General features: G+C 36.2%; 1 protein-coding gene across 2 annotated transcripts in view; it reads left to right on the top strand.

Moving 5' to 3' along the window:
* The first annotated feature begins 4,631 nt into the window (after window positions 1–4,631).
* The window catches only part of ds (dachsous cadherin-related 1), a 430,815-nt gene continuing 419,907 nt past the window's right edge, over window positions 4,632–15,539 (top strand). For both annotated transcript variants that reach the window (XM_087351708.1, XM_087351709.1), the window contains exon 1: window positions 4,632–4,986. The gene's annotated coding sequence lies outside the window, so the exon portion shown is untranslated. The remainder of the gene's footprint in view (window positions 4,987–15,539) is intronic.

Genomic DNA, 15,539 nt, shown 5'->3' on the forward strand with positions numbered 1-15,539 from the left:
GCTAACATTCGTTCTATAAATAGTGTAGTGGTTAATACACGATGTGCTTGGGATATAACAGGTTTGAATCTCGGCCCAGAAACCGGCAGTCCATACTGACGTATTTATTGAATTTACAAATGCTTCTGTAGTAACTTAAAGTTTCAGTTTTCACGACCAATTCCAGTATTATACCGTGTCAAACTGAGCCACCACTCTGTTACTATCATTTCATTGACTTTCTTCACAGCCATTCATTTCATCAGCTGTGATGAACCGGTCACTCATCCGTCTGTCTTACCGACCATGTAACAGTAGTTGTTGCAACGCACAGAGGAAAGAAAGGAAATTATAAATACTGGGACGGAAAAGGACGATGAGAAGACAAAAGGAGAAGGATTGCAGCTGAAGGTATTTAATGTAAATATAATATTACTGATTCATTTTTAAAAAGAAGTTAAATTGTCAGTGGGCTTAATTAAGCACTACACCGTTAAGATATGTTCCTGTGATTAAATAAGCACCACACCGTTAAGAAGTATACGTGTGTTCAATTAAAACATGAAAATATATGAGGGAGTGTAGGTATACCTTCATATCTCTAGTCTAGGGTCTAAAAAGCTTCACGTCCTGGCCGTTTTACCCCGAGATAAGGACGCCGACACCATTAAAACAGGGTGGATATGCTCTATAGGTGGCCTGGAAGTGGTGGCGGAATAGTAGTCTCCGCCTCTGATGGGTATCGAATACCTGGCTCTCAGCACTTTACCTAATTAATATATTGACTAAGCTGTCATGGCTTCAGAGGTAAATTGCTAGATTTTGTCTTAAAATTTAGATGTATGTGCTACATCATATTCTAAACATAAATATTCGTTAAACGACGAAGCTTAAAATACCAAAATTGTAGCCAAATATTTTTCTGTATGCGGAGTAAAACCACAAGACACGTCCGATTTCGTTCCGTGGACCTTTCAAGGAGAGATACGAAAGAAAGTATTTGGCTTCTTTCTGTTACAGACGATTTGTGCTGTATTTCTGTCACCTTGGTCCCTTCAAGGAACCTGTTTAGGCTAAACGCCTAGCGAGGATGTCGAATAAGTTGCATATGCATTGCGGCGTGTATACATATGAAATATCAGTTTGCAGGCAGAGATTCAAAAATGTCAATTGGAAGGAATTTACTGGAATGTTACTAGGTCTTCCATCTTACCAATAGTAAAACTTTGTTTTTGATTTTGTGGCACTTCCTTCTAGTAAAATTTAGTAATGCATGAGCCTGGAACAAGGACTTTTCCCCTCGTCAACGGGTCCAGAATGGCTCTCCATCCCATCCAGTCTTCTACCGAAAGACTGGGAGCTGGTGACTGCTTCCCGGTGATTGAAGTGACTACTAATATCCATCAATTGCCGAGCGTAAGAATGCATGGAGTTGTACCTCCACCGCTCTAAAAACCTCCTTGCTGTTGTGCTTGAACAAACGACAGTCTTCTTTATCTTTCCATTCTAAAAGTTACTTCTGCATAATTAATAGACCAGGATTCACTTCTGAGCAGGGGTACAGAGCACTCCGTTTATCTTTACATTCATATCGACTTTGTGGTATACCCAAAAGGTATGGGAGTCTCTTGCGCCATGGCCAAATAATAGGAGTTTGAGTAGCTGAACGACTATTAGCTTGTAAAGAACACTACTGTTTAGAATTAGCTGGGCTTATGGGAGGCCTATACTAATTTTATATAAATTGAAGGGTCATCACTTGTAGCCTGAATATATCAGAAATATGAATAACATTGAAATGAATGTATTCGGCAACACTGAAGCTGCTACCTATAAGATAAAATCGGGACTGCATGGCGGGAACCCGAAAATGTTTTATAATAGCATGCAAAGAAAAAGAACCCATCGGAAAAGATGTAGAAAATTCTTAGCGTCGTCATGAACATTTTAGGCGTCATGGCGACCTGGCTGGGATTGTGCAGGTCACTTACGTTATCATCGTGCTAAGCAGTTAATGGTATTTAATCTTATTTAATAAAGACTTATTGGCGGATCATTAGAAAAAATTAATGCGAGCTAGTTATGACCAGCGAATTTGTGTGTGTGCGTGCTTCTGTTCCTCTAGTGACTGTTGAACAGATTGAAGGATTTTCCATCATACTTTTGGTGTATACTCAACATTTGTACTTTTAAAGAACATGTCGGTTGCGCGAACATTTTCGCTTTGAGGGATATTAGTGCCACGTCGAAGTGCTGCTATGTTGCTACCGTGAAAAATCTGTTTAGCCTGCCGTTTATTAGCGAGAACCAAGTCAGCTGTGTTGACCCGGCTAACATTTAAAAAAACGAAAAACAGAGTCTTACGTTTTACCTTAGTAGATCAATGGTACTCCATTCACCAGACCACGGTAGCTCCGATGAAAAAAAATACATTGTTAACTAACTTCAGTCAACCAGGCTCTCGCGGCGAGCGTAAGACTAAGCTATTAGGTTAACAACGTCTGGCTTTTCTATAAATCAAATTGTTTTATAAGCAGTTCCAGAATCCCGTGACTTTACACATTAAAAATGACAACAGCGGTTTCTATTGTATGTGGCACTTATCAGACTGTTTTCATTACTAAATACACTCTGTATAATACGTAGTTGATAAAGCGTCGTCAAATACATCAAAAAGCAGATCTTTTCTGTTTAATAATTACTGATGTTATTTCATATTTTGTCACTTCTAACTAATTGACTAACTTACCACCCGACTGACTCTAAGCTGCAGGATCATCATTGAGTAGCAGTTAGTCACTCACCTGGTCAAAAATGTCCTGCTTCCAAGAAACCCGAGGGATCATTTTCGTGCCCACCGGAACAGGCACTGAATCCAACGCTGAGCGAACTGAATCTAGTTCATACCCCCATATCTCATTTCTCAAAGATACATTTTAATCTTATTCCTCCATCTGTGTCTAGGTCTCCTAAGTGGTCTTCTCTTCCATTCAAGTCTTCTGATTAAAATTTTATATGTATTTCATTTTTCCTTTACGAGTGTTGCATTTATCTGTAATCCCGTTCTCCTTGATTTGATCGCGTTAATTTTATAAAGCGACTAGTACAAATTATGAAGTACCTCGTTGACAATTACGTAATAATAAAAATAACAATAAATCGTATCAGTCCTGTGAAGGCAATTTACCGCCTAAAAAATAAAATAAGTCTGATGCGAGGGAATATTGAATATTGGGAAATGTGTATAGAAAATGGCAAAAATTATTTTCTTTGCCGATTTCGTGAATATTATAGTCGACGGTTAGTGTGTTAGAAAGAATGGTATAAAAAGTATTGCTTAAATAAGTATCAAATTCTGATGATATGACAGTATGAGAAAAAAGTTCTTGTTTTTTTCACACAAGCGCGCGATCATTTCTCAGATTTTACCTTTCCATGGAATGTATAAAGACAAGATTTTAATTGCACGAAAAATAAATAAATACGAATGACAATTATGATGAAATTCTAACTTCGGGTATCTGTTGAATGAACTTAACAGTTAGTGTCAGGAAGTTGAATGTGACCTACTTCACCGTCTGTTTAATATATCTTTAAACACCTTGAGGTTAGTAGCCGAAGCCAAGGATGTCGTGTTTCAATTATATTTTGTCAATGTTTTGTATTTTAATATTTATATGAAATATAATATAATGTTATAGTCCATTTTGTTGTTGCGTAATTTATGAACTAAAGTCATTGCCTTATCTTTTGGCGTCCTTTTCTTTAACAGGTACCATTTCTTTTCAGTGCCATTTTTTCATTCTTTCAGACAGATTTTTAATTTGCATTAAGTTTGTAAAGCGAAAACATTTCCCTCAGGTCATACCTGTCTTTCCGTCTAAATATTTCATCCCTGAAACTATTCAGCACATTTGACTTAATTTGGAATTGGGTAACTGTGCTGGAATGTTGGCGGACGAATTTAATATAACGTATATTAAAGTTGAAATTTAACGTTTATAAAAGAAACGTCTCATATGTAGAATTTGTACTTGCCATGAAGTATCAGCTCGGTTAAGGTTTAAAACTTTTGTCTGAAACATTTTTCTGTGTAGTGAAATTAATTTTATGACTGTTTGGTGAGATTCCTGTTATATCGATTTTAACTTTGCGATAGTCGATTTGTATTTGTGAGAAATGAAAATCAAAGCCAATGTAGAATGCAAAGTCCCAAAGTACGAATTTGAAAAACCTGTCACATCGTTCGAAAAGTGTTTTGAGATATTTATGTTGGTAGCAATAACAAATAATGCATGTGGAGGCTTGTTTCAGGCATCCGAAACGTTCTATGAAATAACGTGTATATAGTAACGGCCAATCTTGTTTATGGGTTGTGTTTATAAATATCGATAGTGTGATTTTAACACAGTGGCACCACCAGATATTAAAAAAATATACCACAGAATTTTATGGGTTCCGTCTTATTTCTGCCACTGTATACTGGCTTGATGAAAACAGCATTTATCGTATGAGAGCCAGTTTCAAACGGTCCCGCCATTGTGCACCTGAGCTCGTTTCCGAAGAAGCCCTTGAATGTCCCTTCCAGTCAGGCTGGTAACCTGTTGCTCTGCGGACGGCCTGCCCACTGAACTCGGCTGCCAACCAACCAGGCCGCCAGTTCAGTGCTAAGAAAGCTCAAGTGCGCATCGGTTCGTATGTGAGAAGATGGTCACCAGTCGACGTCTGGTGTTGTGACCTGTGATGATCCTCCTCACAGTCATGTGAAGTGTTCTCACCAAGGTGACTTACGCCTATCAGTAGCCGCAAGGCACGCGCGTGTGTTGTATAAGGAGTGAATTCTTAAGATTTTTTATTGCTTACTGTTGTGTAGTTTGGTGAAGTTTCTGTGTGGCGTCTAGGGAGCATTATTTGCAATAGTTTCGTCGCAGGATTAAGCTCTTACACGGATTATCTGTAGTGACACATGCACACATTGTGATTGTCTGGTTGGAGTGTTCTGCTCAGGTATGTTCTCTGTAGATACTGAATCACGTTTATGTTCCGTTCTCACTCTGTAGTGTTTACGAGATTCCATTACAGCGTGCTACGTCTAGTGTGAAAGTAGGCTTTTCGAATTGGGGAGCTATTTAACGAAGTGAAATTGTTTCTTGACGCGTCGGGATTTGTCTTTTTCTTACCTAACCTAAACACTTAACGCCGTTAGGAGTCCATGTGTCAAGGCAACATTGACCCTCTAAATCCAGTTTGTTCACATTAATATGTTGGTGAGTTTCAATGCGCTTTCCATCTTTGTGTTTTGTTTCATTTTATTTTTATTTTTTGTGTGTGTTTCGGTTGCAGTGGTCAAGGCTGGCCAGACGGACAAGTACGCATGTTTGTTAGGTTTTTAAGTTTTGGGGGTTTCGTGGATAGGTTTTCTCTTTCTCTCTCTGTTTTACTCTCTTGAAAAAATCTCCTTTGCTGCTGCTTCACCTCACCTCTTGGACCTGTGTTTACTACCGCGCCTGAGGCTTCAGGAGGACTCGGCCTCTCTCTTCTCTCTCTCTGTGCCCTGAAAGCTGCAAGGCTCCCGTCTCTTCTACCTGTACAGGCCGGCCGGCCATACTTACACTGCCTCGCCGGTTCCAAATGATGCAGTAAATTTTTTCTCCTCACTACCCTGCATTGCAGATGTAAGCCCGATGGAATTCTTTGGTTCTTCTTACAGACTGTTGAGTTTACCTTTTAGGGCATTTGTGTCCACTTGAATGTATGAGAAGATGAGTTTGTTGGTCGTGAAGAAAGAATGGCAGAAGAGAATTCCGAATGTATTGTTCCATTTTTCAAATGAGTCAAGAAATGGAGAATTGACATGTTATTGAATTTGTCGGTACTTGTAAGCAGTTCAAACTCGAGTGAACTGGGCACAAGAAAATTCTCATCATAATACCTTCATTTTATTTTATTTTTATTTCACAAAATCATGGCTTTTTCACACTAATAACCAGAATTATTACACTCGTTTTTTTAAAAAAAATCATTATCTGCGATTTATATCTCATTGGTATTGATGTTCATATTGTTGACTCAAATGTGACAGCGGTGGAATTATTATTCGTGTCATAACATGTGTTAATCTCATAAACATGAACTGGTTATCATATACTAACATTATTCGAAATATATTTGTTGCCAGAATGATAATTAAACGTGCATAATTACATTAACTTACTTATGTAATGAAATGTAGGCGTATATCGAGAAACGTTATGAATAAAAGTTGTAGATTTTTAAGAGGTTATGTCATGCCGTGTACAAGTTCTTTCGCATTTTCTAAGAAATTTGATCAGATTTTAATTTAAGCTTTACTACGAAGAGAAGAGTTCTCTACGTGACTGTTAGTGTGGGCCGTATAAGCCTATCGTCTTTTAAAAAGATTTTACAATAAAATGTACTCATTGTAAATATGTACATATAACTACGTAAAAGAAGAAGCAGATGTGAATGCTACCTTGTTCCTCTGTGGAATGCACTCCATTTGACTTAGGTGCCGTGGTCGTATATTCGCTTGACAAGTTTCGCTGTATGGCGTTAATATTTGTGGGCAACTGTGTGGAAACGAGATAACGTAGTTCTTTTCACGATTCTTTAGGCTTGTATTGAAATGTTTCTGCGAGACAGCTGCTGAAGATAGTTTTCTTTAGTGTGGTAGATCGCGGGATGTTCTATGTGCTTCCTTTCTAATGATTGCTGGGGTAGGTTTTGAGCATGAACTTGATGATTTGCATTGTAGTTGAGGTTATGGCAGTCTTTTATACAAGATGTCCACATCGTGTCTTATGAAAGTGCCGTAGTGAGTACAATTTAATTAACTGTACTGTGGAAAAAGTGGATTTTATTTTTAATATCCGTATAGGTTTATGCGGATTTTTTTATAGATTACTTCGTTATTTTTGAATCGTAAAAAATACCTCAAAGATTGTACTTAAACTTATACTTAAAATATAAAATATTATAGGCGTGAACTGCATGGGAAACACGAGAAGTGCGAAAATAACCCTTTGAAGCCGACGCTGATTTAAATAATATTTAATATTTCAGTCCGTACCACATAGAAAACAGCACTTCGCCATTTCAGAGATAAGGTAGTTACTGCTGAATAAGGTAATAATCCCTGTTTACAATGGAAATAATACAAAACAAATAAATACAAAATGAAGAGTTGCTGATTGTTGAAGCAGATGGAACATACACTTACCATTTGACTTTAAAGGGCATATTAACCCTAAAATCTGAATGAAGATCACTTGTTAGACGAAGTCGTAGACGGGATGATAATATAACACAGAATCTTAAACTAAACAGGGCGAAGTATAGGGATAGGATTCAAGTGCTTCATAAGAAGCAATGGTTGCCTGTGTCTACTTTCGACTTCCATAGATGGTATGGAATTTCTTGGCAAACAGCGATTTTTAACTCCTCCGAAAAGACTGTTCTCCGTGGAGTTATTACCTACACCAGGTGCAGTACCTATATTGCATTTACTGGTCACTACAGCCTCGTTCTTGAGAACGGGATTAGTACATGAAGTTTAGATTGGAATTAAAAAGTGGGTGGCATTCTGTATTTACATCTGTGTATGTCCATGAGATCATACCCCAAATCTAAAACTTCTTGACGATGGTGAAGAGTCAATTGAATAAAAATTTCCTTGGATATTATCCATCGTCTAGTAAATATAAAACGTGAAACGACGTTTCGGAGATGGGACTCTATCTCCGTCTTCAGGTTCCTATACAGTTGGGCCCACTAGATAGAGCTAATCCCTATCTCCGTTTTACGTTTTATATTTACTAGACGATGGATAATATCCAAGGAAATTTTTATTCAATAGATCATACCCCGTTTGATTTTAGCCCCATTTTGACAACGGGTAATGTTTCCAGAAAGAGGGTAGCTGTGAATGTGCTCATAAGCAGTCGCGTGGAACCGATAGGGGATAACCTTCAGGTTGGGGGAGGGGGGGTGCTAACTCCTCAGCGTAAAAAAGCAGCGTGTTATGAAATGTTACACAGGGCCACGAAAAGCGAACTCTGAGGAGCATGGTAACGAACTTTTGGGTTTTATAAAAAGGTGGTTATTTCATGAGTAGCTTCTAAAGAAAGACTCTGCTCAGTGGAGCTAATTAATTGATAGAAACTGCTCTGTGCATTGGCACACCGAATACAAGATCTTTCCAAACAAATACTGTCCATTTTACAGCCCTCGTGTGAGGTTAAAAAATTTATGTTGCTCTTGATTGTTTCTTATTCCTGGATTTATTTAGCTCAGTTACATGAAATTGTTCGAGACGAGTGATGACTTGTTTTGTATTGAATTGAAGATGCGCTTGTTCATGATGCAAGTCTGAGGTTTGGGGGAAGGTTTCTGTTGCTTCTATGATTTACATCCATAAATTGCTGAGTTTTTCAGCCACGAAATGCATGTTTTTAATGTCACAGGGTTTTGCTTACATGACATTCGTGCGCGTATGGTTTTCGTAAGATTAAAGAAGAAAGTTAACGTTTCTGAAGATGGATTCTTTTCCCTTCTTCTGGTAAAACGCGAGGGGGAAGTCTATCTGTTGGACCACCTGTCTGAGCTGGTCTAAATCTAAGGCTAGCTCAGTAAGGGGCCCCAACAAATAGGCTTTCTGCCTTTTTCCCTCGTCCTTTACCTGAAGACAGAAGCTGAATCCAGCTTCTAAAACGTATTTGTACAATTTTATGACTTAGACCAAAGGGACAGATTTTCAGGTTATAACGCACTATCGCCAGAAACCTTCAGATATCATCAGATTGTTTTTTTTCTTAGTGTTCTTTTCTAAAGCAATTTAGGATATTACATCTGATTCTTATTTCCAATCATTCCTACAAATGAATGGTTTCATAACCGACAAAACACAAATTTTCGATGTCGGCTTTAAACGTTTTAATATTCATATCACAACTGTTTTCGGAACTTTGATTCCCTACTACATCGTGTCTGCACAGCGTTAAATAATTTTAGTTACCATGGCTTAGGAATATCCTCCTCTTGTGGCCGAACGTAGCTGTCGTGATCGAGAAATTTGTAGCAACATGTTGTATGGGTTACGGGTTCATATCCCGAGTTGTTTTTGTATTGTACGTACACATTATCTCGCTGAGAGCTTACATCAAACAGTAAATCTTGACAGACGACATGTTCTAATATACTGAGGTGGGAACTTACTGGGTTTTGCTTTCTGTTTTCCTTTTACTTTTACATTAATAATATCGAAACTTACTTTGAGGTTAATCTAACATAGACTGAGTCGCCTGCTGTTTGCAACAACGTCTCATTTATTTCTTACCGCTCGTATGGATGTAGGCGGTCGATTGTATTAACCCTCTAAAACCAGTGGCAATTGTATGTACCACTGCTTTAACATATAGTACCGTAGCTCTGAATGTTTCCCACAGTGTGGGTGGTTCAGAACAAAGATTATGTCCATAAACAGCATCAACCAATTGATCTCTGGAGTCTTAAATATTATTTAGACGAGCTTCGAATTTGTACGGTTAAATACACAAACCTGGTAAGAACAATGGCGCACTGGCATGGAATTTTTTTAGAAAGGTCACAGAGAAACTGGGTGTCGGATCAGAAATGCACTTGACATGCTTGAGTCTTCCCTGCTTTAATGCTGACTTTTTATTTAAGAAACTTGAGTTGATTCCTGCGTTACGGGGTTGGTCAGAGTGGCAAGACGGTGGGACCTGTCACATGTTACTAGGATCGATACAGCTTATACATTTTTAATCTTCTTTACTTACATATCTTCTAAGCTTCTCAGAATAACTATATATCGGTAAGCATCTCAAGATGTAGTTGAATTCACACATCTGTAACTTCATTATTAACATTCGTATTACGTTGTGTAACAAACATGGGGGGTTGAAAATTGCGTACAGGAAAAGTTGAAGGGAAGAAATTGCTTTTTGAGACACGTAGATGGGGTGGTAATACTATATACCAAGTCGTAACTTAAAGACGTAGAGTGTGAGAATGTGGAGTGGATTTAAGTGACTCGAGATAGACGGGCTCTTGTGAACACAGTAATAAACTGCTTGGTTCCATAAATGGCGCAGAATTGCTTGATCAGCTGAGAAATTGTTAATACGAATTTTGATCTGCGAATGTAGTTATACTGTGTTACTGATACATTATTCATGTTATTATAACTTACATATTACATCATTCCGTATTAACTCAACCACTTATTAGTAAGAACTACAACCAGAAATTATGCCTGAAAGATGCACATGACGAAGTAAGCGAAACATTTATTGGTAACTCCAAATAAATTTGAATAAATGAATGGAATACGTAATACGATAGAATCCAGATACATACTTTTCTTAAACTGTTTAGAAATGGCGTGAGACATTTCTTTCACTGCTTTCCTCAGTCGCCAAATAAACTCAGACTATAACGCTTTAAAGCCCAGTGGTAACTCTATGTACCACCTGCTTTAACAGTCATTAACTATATTTTGTAATTTTGAGTGTAGTATTATTCTTACTGTAATCAGCATTAACGAATTTATCATTGTAATGGAGACGTGCTGTGTCTCCTTTGAGGTAATAACTGAATTCTTGAATATTATTTAGATAAGATTCGGCTTCAAACGGATAAGACCATTGTTTTAAATTATATGTCTCGTTCCTATCACGGAAAGTGTTAAACAAAATTTGTGGATGCAAATTGATTGAATTATTCCGTGACACTCCTTGAATTCTTTGCATATGTTCAGTATCAGAACAATTCCCTTGCTTACATATTAAAGTTATAAAACATTTTTAAGTTTATTCCCATAACTGAACCTGACAAAATATCCATGACGATACTGTTGATGTTAGAATATGCAGTCCACAAGCTAGATGTAACGTTTAATTTTCAATTTCAGAGCCGAATAGTTTTTGCGATTTATTTGTTAAAAGAAGATGTTTATAAATGTTATAGTTCATTTATGAAAATGCAGATATACGTAGTAAAATAATCTGTATTTTACGTATAATGCATATATATACACGTGTGTGTATATTAATTACAATACATTAGCGCATTTAAAATTATTCTTATTGGGGGGGGGGAGTTTGAAGAAGATACCATATAGGCTGTTGTTATGTTAGCGGCTTTAAATTGTTATACGATGTTGACTTACTTACGGGTTTGCTATTTCGTTGCAGGCTCTTCTTTTTCTAAGTATAGTTGTTTAGAAAAAGGCTCTTATCACCTGATGCAGAATGTTTCAGGCGGTTTGTACCCTTAAATCCCTGTTTGTGTATGATTTAAATTATATTCACTTAAAATTTTGTATGCTTTGTTTTGTTAATAATTCTGCTACAACAGTTGTTTTGGGAGTCGGATATGTACAAAGGAGCGCCATTTGAAAGGTTTTGGTTTGTAAAATATTTTGTTTCCATTGTACACACCCGCATTTATTGTTTAAACTTCTATATATGTTAATCCTTGTTCCTTAAAATTTTATCTCTGCGAGAAGGAGCGCATTGTAAAGCAATATGGCAAGGAAACTGGGTTTATTTCAAGTTTTGTTGGTTTATAAAATGTTTTGTTTTACTCTTGTCCTGTGAACATGTCTTTATTGTACAAAAATTACTTCGGGCCGAAATGTAAGTTAGAATTCGGTGTCGCAGGTATTTCAATAAGTTTATTATTGACAGCTTGTAGCTCGATTATAGACACGGTGATATTTCGTGTTATGTGAAGAAATTCTTAGTCACCTGTGCGGCACAAAATAGTCCCTTGTGTATGAAGTCAGTGGTAGAATGAACCGTATATTTTTGCATCGACACCTGACAAATATTACTACTAACACTTTTTACTGCAGTTAGTTTCTGACTCAAGATAGCCTTTCGTTGGTGTATAATTCACTGTATTCCTGACATTGGTCCCCTCTTCATACGATTAAGCACAGATGTTGTGGGCCTTCAACGAAATACCTAAAAGCAAATCTTTGTCCAGTGTCTACACACTTACTCCAATATTTGTCCGAGAGTGATACATGTTAACGCCGTGTTGTATTGTACCTATTTGTATATGAAAAACTGAAGTCAAAGATTTGAAACAGACCAAGTTATTGGACCCTTTACAGTATCGCATACGGGAAAATAATTTTAAAAAGATAGAAAATGTTTATGTTGTATTATCCAGTACTGTGTTATTTCATGTCAAGACTCAGTGTCATAGGTTGTGTGGCAAGGGAGCGAAAATTTATGCCAACATAATTGACTATTTATGAATCCAGGGTCGTATTTAGTGACGACTTTCCCAGTTCATTGTTTTCCCGAAATAAAATGTTTCTGTTGGAAAATAAAGGTTCGCTGATGAATATGGTGACATTTGATGGCATCGTAGTTGATATAGTTTATTTACATAAAAAAGTTTTTCGTAAATTATTTTTTCTAAAAGTTCCCGCCATATAAATTGAAACTTAGTTACACTTTTAGCCAAAGCTAATCCCAAAGACGGCTGTCGTCTGTTTTTCGGTTTTAAAATTACAGCCGAAGTATGAAATTACAAGTAATTATTAGTAATGGCCGGAGTACAAAATACAGACTATTGTTCAATTAAGAATTTCGAACTTCGTCTGGCCGCTATTAACAATTAAAACGACAACCTTTTGGACATTATCTATCTTCACGGTTTTTGTTAAAACACTTTTCGGAGATTGGAATGTGTCTTCGTTTTCAGACAGATTCCATTCTTCGAAACGTCGTGTTTTTCAACAGAAAATCAAGACGATTGATAATGTCCAGAAAGTTCCTTGTTTTAGCAGTATTTCATCGTCACAAACCTTCAGACTTAATTCACTATTAAAATGCATAGGGCACCTTCAGAAGAATTCCGATTAATGGATCAGTCAAATAATGCACGATTTATGGAATTGGGTTCCAGACTGCGTTACATGCGCATTAATATAACTAATTCATTAAAATTAAAGAATAGTAATTAATGGTAAAGAATTAACGGAGTGTTACTGCTATACAACTGTTATAATTAGTACTATAATTCGAAATATTATTTATAATAAAAGTAATTATTTTAATTTAGCCTTTTGAAGCACGAATTTCATATAAATTTTATTTAAAAATTTAGCCCTTACCACAAAGGCAAAACGTGTCTCCATCATAAAGTTTAGGTGGATAACGTTATTTAGGGAAATAATTGCTGTTTATTCTGAGAAATATACGAAGCTCATAAATACACTCTGGGCAGAATGCAGTGCCATTGATTATTAAATAGACAGCACATAAAATTTGCCACAATATTTTAAGGAGCAGCACACGAGTGTGACATCTCGATATGCGTACATGGGTATCGAATTTTCACCTTGCATGTGAAAGCCACATTGACTTATTTATTTATTTATTTATTTATTTATTGAGATTGCCTTGTTAATGTGTGAAATAGTTTATCTTTACAACTCATTTCGGAATTTTACTGTCTAAATTTTGTCATTTTTGACGATGCATATGTATGTAAGAGTGCTGTAGTTGAATAGCTAAAACCTCATTTCGATCTCTCATTTATTCAGTATTTAAAATAACTGAAGTTTATTTTTATGCCTGAAAACTTGTGTGTTGGATAACTGATATTTAACAGTATATTGGATTATTTTTCCTTTTGTTATAAACGGACACTTTTATAGTTTGTTTGCTGTTAATGTATATAAAACACATTTTCACATTATTTTATATTATATTCTCGAGAAATATATAATTTGTCTTTGTTTGTGTTTCTTTTGTGGAGTATGCGTGTTTTGTGAATGGAGAGATGTTCTCTGTTGGAGGCAAATAACTAAATAAATAGCAAGTGATGCCAGTACTAACTAAAACTGTTAACGACCACTTTGAGACTTTGACTTCAACATAAACTTGTAATTAATTGACCGGCTTACTCAGAAACTCAATGGAATAGAATATTTTAACACTGATAGTTACTCATCTGGTCAAAAAATTCATTGCCTTTTTTGGAAACACGAAGGTTCATTGCCTTGTTCACAACAGCCTGCCACTAGTCCTCATCCTCAAACATTCAGATTTACCGTAAAACTTGGCCGAATGTGTTAAAGTGTTGTAGGAAAATAATACAAACTCCAGGTTGGGCCTTCCTTCTGTTTGCTCGTAGAAGAAGAGTCTACGAGTATAAGAGGAAGGTGCTGGATTTTTACGCGAAATATTATGCTTTAAAATTTGTACGTTTATATTTTTACGAATAAGGACCGCCAAGTATTGTGAATGAACTTCTGAATTTCAAGTCGAAGTTAGATATTTTAAACGTAAAATATTTCTGTTAAATGTTACCATTCAATTATTGAACCCTGTTGAGTAGAACTAATCACTATAAATATTTATTGTAGCCTAAATCTTCTAACACTAATGGTTTATGTAGGATTAAGAGAAACAAATTAATACATTAAGTTAAAATAATGTTTATGACATAAATACACAAATTAAATACGGTTTTAAGCATTTTACCTTTCATCACATTATCGTCCTTACACATTTTTCTTTTGAAATTTTAGACGGTGGTCCTTCTAGACTGTTTGATTAAGAATTAATTCTGGAACTGTGAATTTTTAAACATGTGGTAGGGCTTCTTTATTTGCTAAGTTAATTTGTCAGAAATGGCCGCTTCTTGACTTCGTCCGAGACATCTTAGGAAAGGTTAGCCCCGTCTCTAAATACGGTCTTAACTAAACATTTGTCGAAAGAAGTTTAAATAGATCTGGCTGAGTGACTATAAACTAACTTTGAGATCCACTGTAGTGCCTTGCAGGACTTGAAATACAATTTTAAGCCTTTCGGTCTTTTACTGGTTCCTTGTAGACCATTGATGATTAACGTCTTTTTGCAGGGATTAGAATAGGGACAGACTGAAGAAATAACTGGTCGTAGTATCTTGCGAGAATAATTCTGTAGCCAAGAAACTGTGGAATATGTTGATACCGACCAATTATTTGCACTGATATTTTACAGTCTAGCAGCACTATTAATTAATTCGTGCAAGATGTCCTCAACTTCTGCTGGTATTATTAAGGTGTTAAGAAACGCTCTAAACTGAATCTGGAGTGGGTCCACTCCTCTTTTCCAAATCCAGTTTTAGGTGTAGGCAATTTTTGAAGTCTTCATTTCACTGTCAATATATGAACCATTTAAGTTTTTCGTATGTCGTGATACCTAGGGAAGGTCGTAAAAATATCAGTTGTGCTCGTTCCAGCCTTCTTATTCCCTTTTATTCAATATCCAGACGCCATTATCATGTTTACAACTTAATTTTGTTGTGATATTATGTATTCTTATTTTTGTTTTTGATAATATTTGTTTGATGATATTTCTTTCAATAATGCAATTTATTTTGTTGTACGACTGTAATTTCATTTTGATGTCATTTCAGGATCTGAGATAACATATCCTAAATACTTAAAATTCTGATGTTTGCTGTAACCATTTAATTGTATAAAATAAAATTTACTCTCGCGGAAGATCATT

This window comes from Zootermopsis nevadensis, unplaced genomic scaffold (assembly GCF_977971745.1).
Source record: "Zootermopsis nevadensis isolate Lab colony 2312 unplaced genomic scaffold, Znev_1.0 Znev_ptg000020l, whole genome shotgun sequence".
Lineage (NCBI taxonomy): Eukaryota > Metazoa > Arthropoda > Insecta > Blattodea > Termopsidae > Zootermopsis > Zootermopsis nevadensis.